Source organism: Microcaecilia unicolor, chromosome 2, assembly GCF_901765095.1.
Source record: "Microcaecilia unicolor chromosome 2, aMicUni1.1, whole genome shotgun sequence".
NCBI lineage: Eukaryota > Metazoa > Chordata > Amphibia > Gymnophiona > Siphonopidae > Microcaecilia > Microcaecilia unicolor.
This window is the reverse complement of record NC_044032.1, coordinates 423,932,886-423,945,043: the sequence shown is the minus strand read 5'-3', so window position 1 is coordinate 423,945,043 and position 12,158 is coordinate 423,932,886. Positions and strand designations below refer to the sequence as shown.

The following is a 12,158-nucleotide window of genomic DNA, read 5'->3' as shown; positions in this document are numbered from 1 at the left end:
GAACAGGTTACTTCCTGTTCCAGGGCAGAGGGAGCAGCAGGGAACAAGCGGACTCGGAGCCAACAGGCGCACGGCACCCCCCCCCCCCCAGCAGGTAAAAATGCACCCGGGAGGGGGTTGCGCTGCACCCGGAGGGGGTGTAATTTCACCGGGGGGGTGGGCACGCTGCACCTGGGGGGGGCGCATCGGCGATCCGCCCTGGGTGTCAGCCAGCCTAGGAACGCCACTGCTATAACGGCATCAGAGTTCCCAGATTTATTTCTAGAATACTAGCATAAGTTGGAATTTATGCACCAACATTTCGGTAAATGTGACAATTTAGCACACAACTTCCAGTAATTGGTAAGGTGCACATATAAATATGAGACCTGCTTATGCTCTACCCAAGCCCTGCTCATGTGTACACCCCCTTGAAATTATACGCTAAGCATGTTGTGCATCATTGTTATCGAATACCATTGAGCATGCAGCTAGCACTTATATGCATAATTGTAACAATTATGTGCATCGATGCTAGGTATTCTATAACATACACGCACAATTGGTGAATAACTTTAAGTGCTAAAATTATAGGATGAGGGGATTGTGTGTTGTACCTTTGACTGGCTAAGCCATTGCACAGTGGAAGGTATAGTGTATTCAGGGACGGTCTTAGCAAGTGCAGGGCCCTATGCAGACCAATTTGGTGGGGCCCCACCATAGCCCCGCCCCACCCTCACTCTGCCCCCACCCTAGCTCTACCCCGTTGATAATATTATTCCATTCTTAGAAAATGTTTTTATTTATGAAATTTCAAATAAAGACAAATGAAGCTAAACTTGTACAAAAAAAACTGATTGAAATAATAAGCACAATGCTATCATGAAACCTCCCCTCCCCAGAAATTATTCAGTTCAAGTCCACTACAGTTAGTAGTTCCAATTTTCATAACCCCGGGGGGTCAAAGGTGCGGATACACAATCTCTCCACTGCAAAACACTATACACAAACTTGTGCAAAAACACACTCATAACCTTACCAAACCATAACAGCACTAATTCCATAAGGACTGGACAAGCTACAACCTTATGTGTGGAAAGGCAGAACTGTAATTACACTGGGCACTAAAACACCAATACACTACCTCGTGAAAAAAACAAAAAACAAAAAGGGCTGCAAATACTACACGCTAGCAGGATACTGCACCTTGATCACACATGAAAAACACATGATACAACAGATATGAAGGCAAAATACTGAACTGGAAAGTTACCTCAAGAAGTCAGACTCAGCATGCAGCAATACTAGAAAAATTGAAACTTACATGCAAAATATCACAGATGCACATTTCCAAAAGCTGACATATTCCAATTAATAAATTCTGAATAAAATACTTTTTTCTACCTTTGTTGTCTGATCATTTAGTTTTTCTATTCGCTTTGGTCCCAGTGTCTTCTGTTTTATGCAGTGTCTTCTTTCCATTTGATATTTTTTCTCTCACCATGTCCATCATCCTCCTGTGTCCTTATGTGTTCTGTCTACCATCTGTAAATCCTCTCTCCCTGGGCCCTGCTCTCCCATCCATGTCCATCCGTGTTCCTCTCTCCCCTTCCCTCCTCCATCTATCCATATCCAGCAATTCTCCTTCCACCCCTCCATGTCCATCCATTGATCAATGCTCTCCTCTCTCCCCATCCTCCCACTCCCATGTCCACCTGCCCGCCCTCTTCCCCTAGTTGTTCCTTGGCCCCTCGGGGGATGACATTTTCATTTAGCCGGTGTAAACTTTTCCACCGGCAAGTTTTGCCAAGGGAGATCAGCCTGGCTCAGCATGTCGCCCCCAAAGCACAGCAAACATGGCCCCTTTAATCAAGGGCCAGGGGCAGTCTCCTGTGTTCTTCATCTGCACTAATTCCTTAAGGCACTTACAGAGATTTCATTCACTCCCTGCTGCCCACCTGTCTTTCTTCTGGTTGCTCCCTGCTGGTGGGAGCCAGGTCTTCTGGTAATCCCTTCCATAATATACCTAATATTGAGGCAGTTTCCCATTAGCTCCTCTGCACTGCCTTCTTTTTTTTTTTTAAAAGCTCTTTCATCTACTTGAATGGTAAATGTGTTGGGAAATAATGCAGTGAGGGGACTTTTGTTAACCCCCCCCACTCAGATATAATTTTTAATAGGCCTTGCAGACAGTCATTTTCCTGAGAATGAGATGAACAACATCTTTAGTATTTAAATTTACCTCGCTCCGACAGCAGCTGTGCACCATCAGTGAAAGCGCTGTCTGAGTGACGTCTCTCCACCAGTGTTGCCAGGTGGAAAATTTTTTTCCCACCCAATCCAGCGTAAAAACAGCCCAAAACCCACCCAAACTCAAACCCCGCCCCTGACACCCCCACCCCCGTGTCATCACCCCCGCCCCCGCCGTCATCAACCCCGCCCCCGCCGTCACCGGCCCCGCCTCCCCCGTCACCGGCCCCGCCCAAAACATCACTAACCCCGCCCAAAACGTCACTAACCCCGCCCCAAAACGTCACTAACCCCGCCCCCCGCGGCTGAAAAAACCGCCCGAAAAACCGCAGAAAAGAAAAAAAGAAGCCCAAAAAACCGCGACCCACCGCGGGCAAAAATTTCCCACGGCGGGTCGTGGAAAACCGCCCAATTGGATGGTAAAACCACCCACCTGGCAACACTGCTCTCCACGAGCCTTCCCTTCGCTCGTTCATTCCCTCAGTGCCCCGCCTTCTTCTGATGTCATTTCCTTGCGAGGGCGGGACACAGAGGGAATGAACGAGCACAGGGAAGGCTCGTGGAGAGACGTCACTCAGACAGCGCTTTCACTGACGGTGCGCAGCTGCTGTCGGAGCGAGGTAAATTTAAATACCGGAGCGGAGGAGGCTGACTGAGGCGCGCCGTGCAGGGCCCCCTTAAGCACGAGGCCCTATGCGGCCGCCTCAGTCGCCTCGGCCTAAGACTGGCCCTGAGTGTATTAACTCGACAGGCCAAGTTTTCTAAGTGCATTAAAGAGTCAGGAGCATGAGGAGGTCCCTGAGAATAAAAAGAATACAATGATCCTGGAAATGAGCAGGAGGAATCAGAGGACAACCCTAATCGCTGAGACAAGGAGGCCCAGGTTCTACAGGAAAGGGGTGCCTGCAGCCATATCTGAGTTCATTCTCCTGACACAGTGTATCTGATAGGAGTTGAATCCAGGCCGTCCAGCATTCAAAAGAAAGACTACTTCAGCCTGTGCCTTTGATCTGTCTCCAAAGAGAAATAAATATAAAGAGAACTTGGAAATCACTGGATTCCTCTTCTTAGGAGAATACTAGTAAAAGGAGATGATGAGTTTCTCTATCCTAGAATAGAGAATACAGAGAATCTACAACACAAACATATGTGGGTCCAAAATTCACATATGACCACATCAACATGAGTAATGACCTCCCAAGCTAACAAGAAACACAACTAGCCCAGGCTTATTATGATGGAAACCTTGTAGATGAGGTCTTAGAAAACATATCCATTTCTCTCCATATGTAACCAGTCATTTACAAGGAAATCTTAAGGAAAAGGTAGCACCTATTATAAATACATGAGACCCTCTTCAAAGTTGTGTAGCTCTGGAAACATCAGGAAATATACATTTCTCCTAGAGGTGGGCAGCTTGAACATGTTTGTTTCATTTCATTTCCCATGCCATTTACAGCATTGTTCGTTTTGTTTTATTTTGGTTTCATTTCAAGGGCAATATCATGAAGAGCGAGTGCTCCCTCTTTCCTGGTTGTGTGCACATGCAAGCACTAATTCATGTATGTGCACACTATTGGGAAAAAGTGCACACTCTTTCCTAAAGCTTGCATATATATATGGCTCCCAACATTGGGCGCCGATATTTGGGCACTGATCCAAGATGTGCACTCAACTGGGTTAATGTGCCAATTAGTATGTCAATAATTGGGTGCTAATTGACACCAATTTGAAATTGCATGCACATCTTACTACACACTATTCTATAGCAATACGCACCCAAATTCCATAGCATGCAACCCAAAAGGGGGCATGGCCACGGGAGGTACATGGGTGGGTTGGGGCATTCACAGAATACCGGGGATGTGCGCCCAAATTGGGTGATGGGAACTACACCTGCTTTCAGCAGGTGTAAGACCTGGCGCCCAAATTTGGGTGCCGAAATCTGCACTCAATGTCATTCTGTAATGGCTGCTCAACTTTGAATGCCCATTATAGAATAGCATTCAGTGCTAATTTTTTTCGGTACTGATTTTTGAGCTTAATTTACTGAATATAGACCTATATGAAATAGGGTTAGATTCTATATATGGCACTTGAAAAATCGACACTGAAAAAAACCCATGCTTAAGTGTTTAATTCTATAAGCCATACCTAAAGTTCGTTGTGGTTTATAGAATAGCACTTAGGCATTATGGTTGTGTTATGGGTCTCCTCTTTTGCTCTTATTGTTCAATATCCTGATGCAACCCTTGGCAAATTATTTGGGTTCATTTCAGCTGCAGTTTATATATATATATATATATATATATATATATATATATATATATATATATATATATATATATATATATATATATATATACACACACACACACACACACACATATACAGGTGATATCACAGTGGTAATACCTTTTACCCCAAGTAATCCAAGTCACGAGTCCAATTTGTTACACTATCAGTAGTTGAAAGCTGGGTGTGTTTATTTAAATTAAAGTTAAATAAAGAAAAAACTAAGGACCCTGTTTACTAAGCTGCGCTGTAAGCATGCCAACCTTTTAGTGCATGCTAATGCTACAGCCACCCATAAGAATATAATGGGTGTCTCCATTGTTAGTGCACGCTAAAATGTTAGCGTACCTATAGCACAGCTTAGTAAACAGGGCCCTATGGATTGGCCCGCTGACATTTCTAAAAGATAATTCTATCATCAAGATTGATAATTTTAATCTAAAGCTTAATTCAGTTTCAAGAATATTAGGTGTAGAACTAGATAGTCAACTTTCTCTTAGTGTTCAGGTTAATAAAGTGGTCAGTAAATCTTTCTTCTTGCTTAAAAAACTTCGAGTCATTTGCAAGTATTTTGACCTATCAATTTTTCATCTGGTGGTTCAACCCTTAATACTCTCGTCTCTGGATTACTATCTATATAGGTTGTTTGAAATCTTTAAAAGTAAAGCTGCAGAGAGAACAAAATGCCACAGTTAGAATAATATATGTGGCAAAAAAATATGATTCTGTTTCCCCTCTTATGTTACAGTTGCATTGGTTACCAGTAAAGGCTAGGGTGCAGTTTAAAATATTGGTCTTAACAAAGCTTTTCATGGTGACTTCCCAGGCTACCTAACTGAGGAGTCTTTTACTAAGGTGCGCTAGTGTTTTTAGTGCAAGCTAAAAATAGGCACGCACTTAACGGTGTCTCTAGCGTTTAGCGCATGCTTATTTTTAGCACACGGTAAAAATGCTAGCTCACAATTCATGATGTATTGTAAGCCACATTGAGCCTGCAAAGAGGTGGGAAAATGTGGGATACAAATGCAATAAATAAATAAAAGACCCCCTGAACATTTTGTTTTCTTTAATAGAAAGCATAATAGATCTACTAGGAATCTTTATATTTTAGGTTTTCCTACTGTTCATAAAGTAAAGCATTGTGACCCTTACAATCTTCTTGAATATATCAAACTGCCTCTAGTTGGAATTCTCTACCTTCCTCTCTCAGGCAAGTGGGACATTATTTCTCATTTAGGAGGTTATTAAAGCTTTTTCTTTTCCAGACGTACTTCTCTTGATCTATAAACTTTGTACTTTATTATTTCTTTTTTTGTGATTATTTATTGTATAATTGTTTGGACAATGCTCCTTCTCTTTTTGCTTTGAACTTGTTGGTTGTAGCGGGTTATAAGATTTCAATGTAAATGTAAATTTAGGCACCACCATTTACACCAATGCAAATAAAAGCCCAAGCCTAAATTTACATATGGAGCACCATTATTCTATAATTGTGTGTGTAACTCAAAACCACACTCCTGTTCTGCTCCAAAACACCCCTGACCGTCCCATTTCCACGCCCCCTTGTTTGGGCCATGCATACATTTAAGATTCAGATCCCATACCTACTTTACATGCGTATGTCCCAATTACGTCTTATTAGTGCCAATAATTGCCTGTTAAAAAGCCAATTGGCACTAATTGAATCATTTTTCTATTATATTGTGCATGCAAATTGGGACTGTACCTAAATTTTGTACGCACAATTTTTGGAGACCTTTATAGAATGAGGGGAATAGTGTGCAAATGAAAAAGCACAAAATCTGTTTTCTGTTTGCTTTTATTTGCTAATGACGTGCAGTGACATTGCAAACAGCCCATCCCTAATATTTTCTGCCTACAACATGCAACAGATGTTTGTTTGTTTTTTAAATATGACTTCAAAATCATAGCTTTAGCATATTCTGCTGAGAAGACCAACAGAGTGATTCTTGTGAGAATCTCATCCTGAGATGATTCCAAAAGGGCTGACAGCTCAAGAGTGGAGAGGCTACAACATTGAGCCTATTCTTGACCTGATTCTCAATCAAAACATTCTAATATGTATAATATTTAATTTTAATTTAATATAACCATTTATATTCTGCTTTAACTTGCAAGTTCTAAGTGGATTACAATAATATATGGAAATTACAAAGATTAATAACATAGATATCAAAATTGCAATGAGTTCAATAGAGTTCACATTGAGAAAATTCAATACTTGAAAATTCAATACTTCTTCAAGATACTTTCTGAGCAGTTCTAAAGGAGACAACTGAGCTTCAGGAAGATTCAAAATCCTCATGCTCTTAATTTTAGTAACATTTTCTGTAATCAATCTAGTGGTGAAGGCTCAAATTACCTTTCATGTTAGCCAAAGTTGCAGACTGCAAAGCAGTTGACTGAGTTTCTATATTTTTAAAATGACTCTTTGCATGTTCAAACCTACTCAGTTTTTCTAGCTTGGCTACTACCTCCCTGGAAAACGTGCTCACCTGAGCAGCAGTATTTTACAACAGGAACTCTGTCTGGGTCACTATTTTCTATATATTTACCAAAGATACCTCATGGTCATGAGCTGGCCCCATATTGCAAAGGAAAGGACACCATCTTGGGAAGAAGGACTCCCTGCAACCTAACAGGCCTCAAGGTGGTCTGTATGAAAGAAGAGTCAAAAGACATTTACAAGGAAATTTTAAGAAAAAGGTAGCACCTTGGAAAATGGCCACCCAGTAAGGGGGAAACAAGATGGCCGCCCAGAAAAATGCTGCATAAACTCCCTCTGTTATTTAACTATTTCAAATGGTTCTTTTCTTACCGTCTTTTGCTGGATAGGCCTAAGCAAAGAGAAAAACAGGAAATATCTGCCCATCTACAGCCAAAAGATCCCCTTTGGCAGATGGAAAGTCCCAGTTATTTACAAGACACATCTCAGGGCATACCGGCTGTTGAGGGCATAAGGAAGAGCCCTGGCTTTGGAAGGGATTTGACCAGTCCCATCCCCAGTGCTAAGTGCCTAGGAACCTGGAGTACATTAACGCAAAGCAGAGAATAATGTGCTGTCTAGTGTTGCTACTGAATCCTGCAGTGGATATATTGAAGACAAAGTCATCTCAGCATAGGCGGTCGGTGGCCCAACTATTTGGGGAGGCTAAAGGGGGTGGGATTAGGGTGGGGTTGAGGGTGGGGCCAGGGGCGGTGCTTACCTCCATAATTGTCTGACAACACACAGAAAAAATAAGTAAAATAGTCACAATTAATACCTTTTATTAAATTTAGATATTAGATTGTAAGCTCTATTGAGCAGGGACTGTCTCTTTGTGTCAGGTGTTCAGCGCTGCGTGCGTCTGGTAGCGCTATACAAATGTTAATAATAATAATAATATTAGATATGCATCATATGTCAAAGAATAAAGTGGTTGCTCAAAGCATAAGCTAACCACAATCGCTCAACTGCAAAACACTATGCACAACTTTGTGCAAAAGCACACTCAGAACCTTACTGTACCATAAATATTACACTGGACAGAACCTAATACACCAATATACCACCCATACAGAAAATGCAGACCATCAAGAATATGAAACAAAGGATCATAATATCACAATTCTCATGTACAGCCACAAAACACCCTTTTAGGGTGGATAGCAGTGGTGTGCTGGAGCCGGCTCGCACCGGTTCGCAAGAGCCGGTTGTTAGTTTTTGCAATGAGTTCAATAGAGTTCACATTGAGAAAATTCAATACTTGAAAATTCAATACTTCTTCAAGATACTTTCTGAGCAGTTCTAAAGGAGACAACTGAGCTTCAGGAAGATTCAAAATCCTCATGCTCTTAATTTTAGTAACATTTTCTGTAATCAATCTAGTTTATATTTACTTATTTATGGCATTTTATCGCACATTAAACATGAATTAGATTGGAACCTGGGATCATTTAATTTTTTTTTCCTGGAGTAATGCATTGCCCCCCCAGGCTCTCTCCCCGGCTATAGCCAGCTCTGCAATTTGGGGAGGGGGCGCAGAAGGGGACGGGGGGGGGGGGGCGCAGAGGGGGACCGGGGAGAGAGCCTGTTGTTAAACATTTACCAGCACACCACTGGTGGATAGTGTTCACAATGAGCTCCTTTTATTAACAACCATATGTAGATCCTTCAAGAGGTAATGTCATGATTTAGGCTCTACACCCTTTCTGATATTTTGGTGCCACCTCAGTAAGGCCAACACACAATCTCTCCACTGCAAGACACTATACACAAACTTGTACAAAAACACACTCATAACCTTACCAAACCATAACAGCATTAATTACAAGGACAGAACGAGCTACAACCTTATGCGTGGAAAGGCAACACTATAATTACACTGGGCTCTAAAACACCAGTACACAAGCTAGTGAAAAAAATAAAAAAAATAAAAAGGGCTGCAAATACTACACGCTAGCTGAATACTGCACCTTGATCACACATGAAAAACACATGACACAACAGATATGAAGGCAAAATATTGAACTGGAAAGTTAACTCAAGAAGTCAGACTCAGCATGCAGCAATACTACAAAAATTTAAACTTGCATGCAAAATATCACAGATGCACATTTCCAAAAGCTGGCATATTCCAATTAATACATTCTGAATAAAAAAATGTTTTCTACCTTTGCTGTCTGAGTATTTAGTTTTTCTGTTAGCTTTGGTCCCAGTTTCTTCTGTTGTATGCAGTGTCTTCTTTCCATTTGATATTTTTTCTCTCACCATGTCCACTATCCTTCTGTGTCCTTATGCGTCCTGTCTACCATCTGTAGCCCTGTCCCTATTCTTTCTCCAGTTTAAACATCTGCCCTCAAAGTGTTTCAATCCAGCCCTTAAATTCAGCAATTTCCCCTCCATCCATATCCAGCATGTCTCCTCACTCCCTTCTGTCCCTGGATCCACAATCTCCCTCTTTTTCTCTTTCCCCTCTAGTGTATATCTATCCCTCCCTCTCATCCATCCCCATGCACAACCTCTTTTCCCTCCTTCTTCTCTCCCACTGCCCACATCACTCTCAGTATCTCCCTTCCTTGCACCCTGGGCCCAACATCTATCTCTTTCTTCCTCTTCCTTTCCCTTATAGCATCCCTCCATACAGCATCTCTCTCTCTGTCTCCCTCTCTCCCTCCCATTTCCATGTTCAACATGTCCCCTTTTCTCTTGCTGTGCATCTGTCCCTCCCTCCTCCTTCACATCCAGCATTTCTCCCTCTCTCTCCCCATGCATCTCCCCCCCCACCACCAAGATTTCCCACCTCCCTCGCTCACCTCTACCCAGTGGCTCCTGGCCTGGTTGGCACCCGGGGCGGAGCACCGATGCGCCCCCCCCCCCGGGTGCAGCATGCCCCCCCCCCCCGCTAAATGACACCTTCCCCCCCTCCGGTGAAATGACACCCCCCCCCCGGGTGCACGCCACTGGGCAGAGGGAGCTGCAGTGAACGAGCAATGAAGTTTAGCGAACTTGGAGCAGGCACGCACCACGGCACCCCCCCCCCCCAGCGGCATGCACCCGGGGCGGACCGCCCCCCGCCCCCCCTTGGTATGCCACTGCCTCTACCTAGCATTATCCCATCACCGCAACAGTGCTCCTGTCTCTCCTTGTCTCCCTGCCATCAGCCAGCATGCTGCCTCGGTCTTCCCCGCCGGCGCTGCCTCAGCCCCTGACTCCCTGCAGCATTCTTGTGTTCACCCATACCCGTCGCCATCAGCGCTGCCATTCATTCTCACAGGCAGCTCCATTCCTGCTCCCCTTTGCCACATCCTCCGGCTCTCTCTGATGCACTTCCTGTTTAACAGGAAGTGCATCAGAGAGAGCTGGAGGAGTGGACGCGGCAAAGGGGAGCGGGAGCAAGGCTGCCTGTGAGAATGAATGGCAGCGCTGACGGTGACAGGCGGCGTGGAAGACACGATTAAGGCAAATTACGAGGGGATGTTGGGTGGGCCCTGTCGGGGGGTGGGGGTTACGTGCGGGGGTGGGGGGGCAAGGAGGGCTGCCGGTCGGGAAGAGCAGGAAGGAAGGAGGAACGGTGTGGGAGAGCTCCCTGGCTGCTGCGCAAGCCCTGCGTTTGTGAGGGCAGCAGCCAGGGGAACGTCAAGATTGGGCTGGGGAGGCTTAGCCTCCCCAAGCCTCTTATACGGGGCGCCTATGCATCTCAGGTGGATACCTAGCGGGTATCTAGGCATCTACATGGTTAGCATGCACTAATGCTTAGCACGTGTGTACTGCTATGGATTTACAGCCTGCTTCACTGACACAGACTACTCAATAATTACTGTGGATTCTTTTGGATTCGTATTAGGTAAATGAGACCTTTATTAGAGGTTCTAAAATCTACAATGATTAAGCTATATACACACAATGATTAACTATATAACTAAAAAGAAACAATACCTATCTATAGACAATCATTTCATCACTGGTCTCTACATTTCAGCAATGCTAAGAGTTCCTAGACCAGGAAAAGAAGCAATAATGCATTATAAACAATCATCATTGGTCCTTACATCATCCAGGCTCTTATCATCAGCTGGGGGACCCTTTTCACATCGAAAGCCAGGAGCTTTTTTGACCAGGAGTCTGGTTCTACGCGGTGCGTCCACCCATAGATGGGTTTCCCCCTTCACTGCCAGAGGCCCCCCTTCTCTATGGGTTTAGAACTCATGTTCAGAGCTAAAGAAAATTACAGAATGCTTCTCTGTTTAGGTAAACAAGCCATACTGAGGGAATGTGATCACATGTTTCCTAGTCCAGGTGGCCAGTCTGAACTCAAAAACAGGCCCCATCTTCCTTTTACATAACAAATTAATTAGAGTTGTGTCTTATCTTCTACATTCCAACTTATTTTCACACAATCCAAGTTAAACAATCTTAAACAATCATTTTTAAACAGAAGTACTTCTAATCACAAATACAGAACCCAAGTGCACTGGTCGGTCAAGGCAGAGTTGAAAAACAATCTTTTAAATTCACTTCCACTACAACATACTAAAAATGCTAATGTGCCTCTAGCGTGGCTTTGTAAACAGGGCCCTGTTTACTAAGGAGCGCTAGCGTTTTTAGCACATGCTAAAAATTAGCACACACTAACCAAGTAGATCCCCATAAGAATATTATAGGCATCTACATGGTTAGCATATGCTAACGCTCAGCACATGCTAAAAATGCTAACGAGCCTCTAGAATGGCTTAGTAAACAGGGCCCTCACACTTTTGAACTTTCCTAAATTGTTAACATTTACACCAAGAGAAATGTTTCAGTGATTTTTGAAGGATTCTGACTCAAACTTTCCACCTTCACATAAGATATACTACATTCCTAAGAGTTGTCAAACTCGAGAGTTCATAGATCCTTAGAAGAGGTTTGCTTGCATAGATTTTTCTTTTGTGCTACTGAATATCTTTTATGGGTGATAAAATTTGTATTTTCCCAGACATATGTATATGGACTTATGTTCTCAAGTTTTGTCCTTAGGGGTGAAATTCCAATTTAGGTATCTCTGTAAATGTGTTACTTTGCTTGAAAATATAAAGTATGTTTTCTATGAACCCAACTCAGTTACAAATTCAGTGTCACTATTTGGTGCCAC

General features: G+C 43.3%; 1 protein-coding gene across 1 annotated transcript in view; it reads right to left on the bottom strand.

Annotated features, from left to right (window-relative positions):
- The window catches only part of BANK1 (B cell scaffold protein with ankyrin repeats 1), a 561,218-nt gene that overhangs the window by 349,484 nt on the left and 199,576 nt on the right, over positions 1-12,158 (bottom strand). The window lies entirely within an intron of this gene.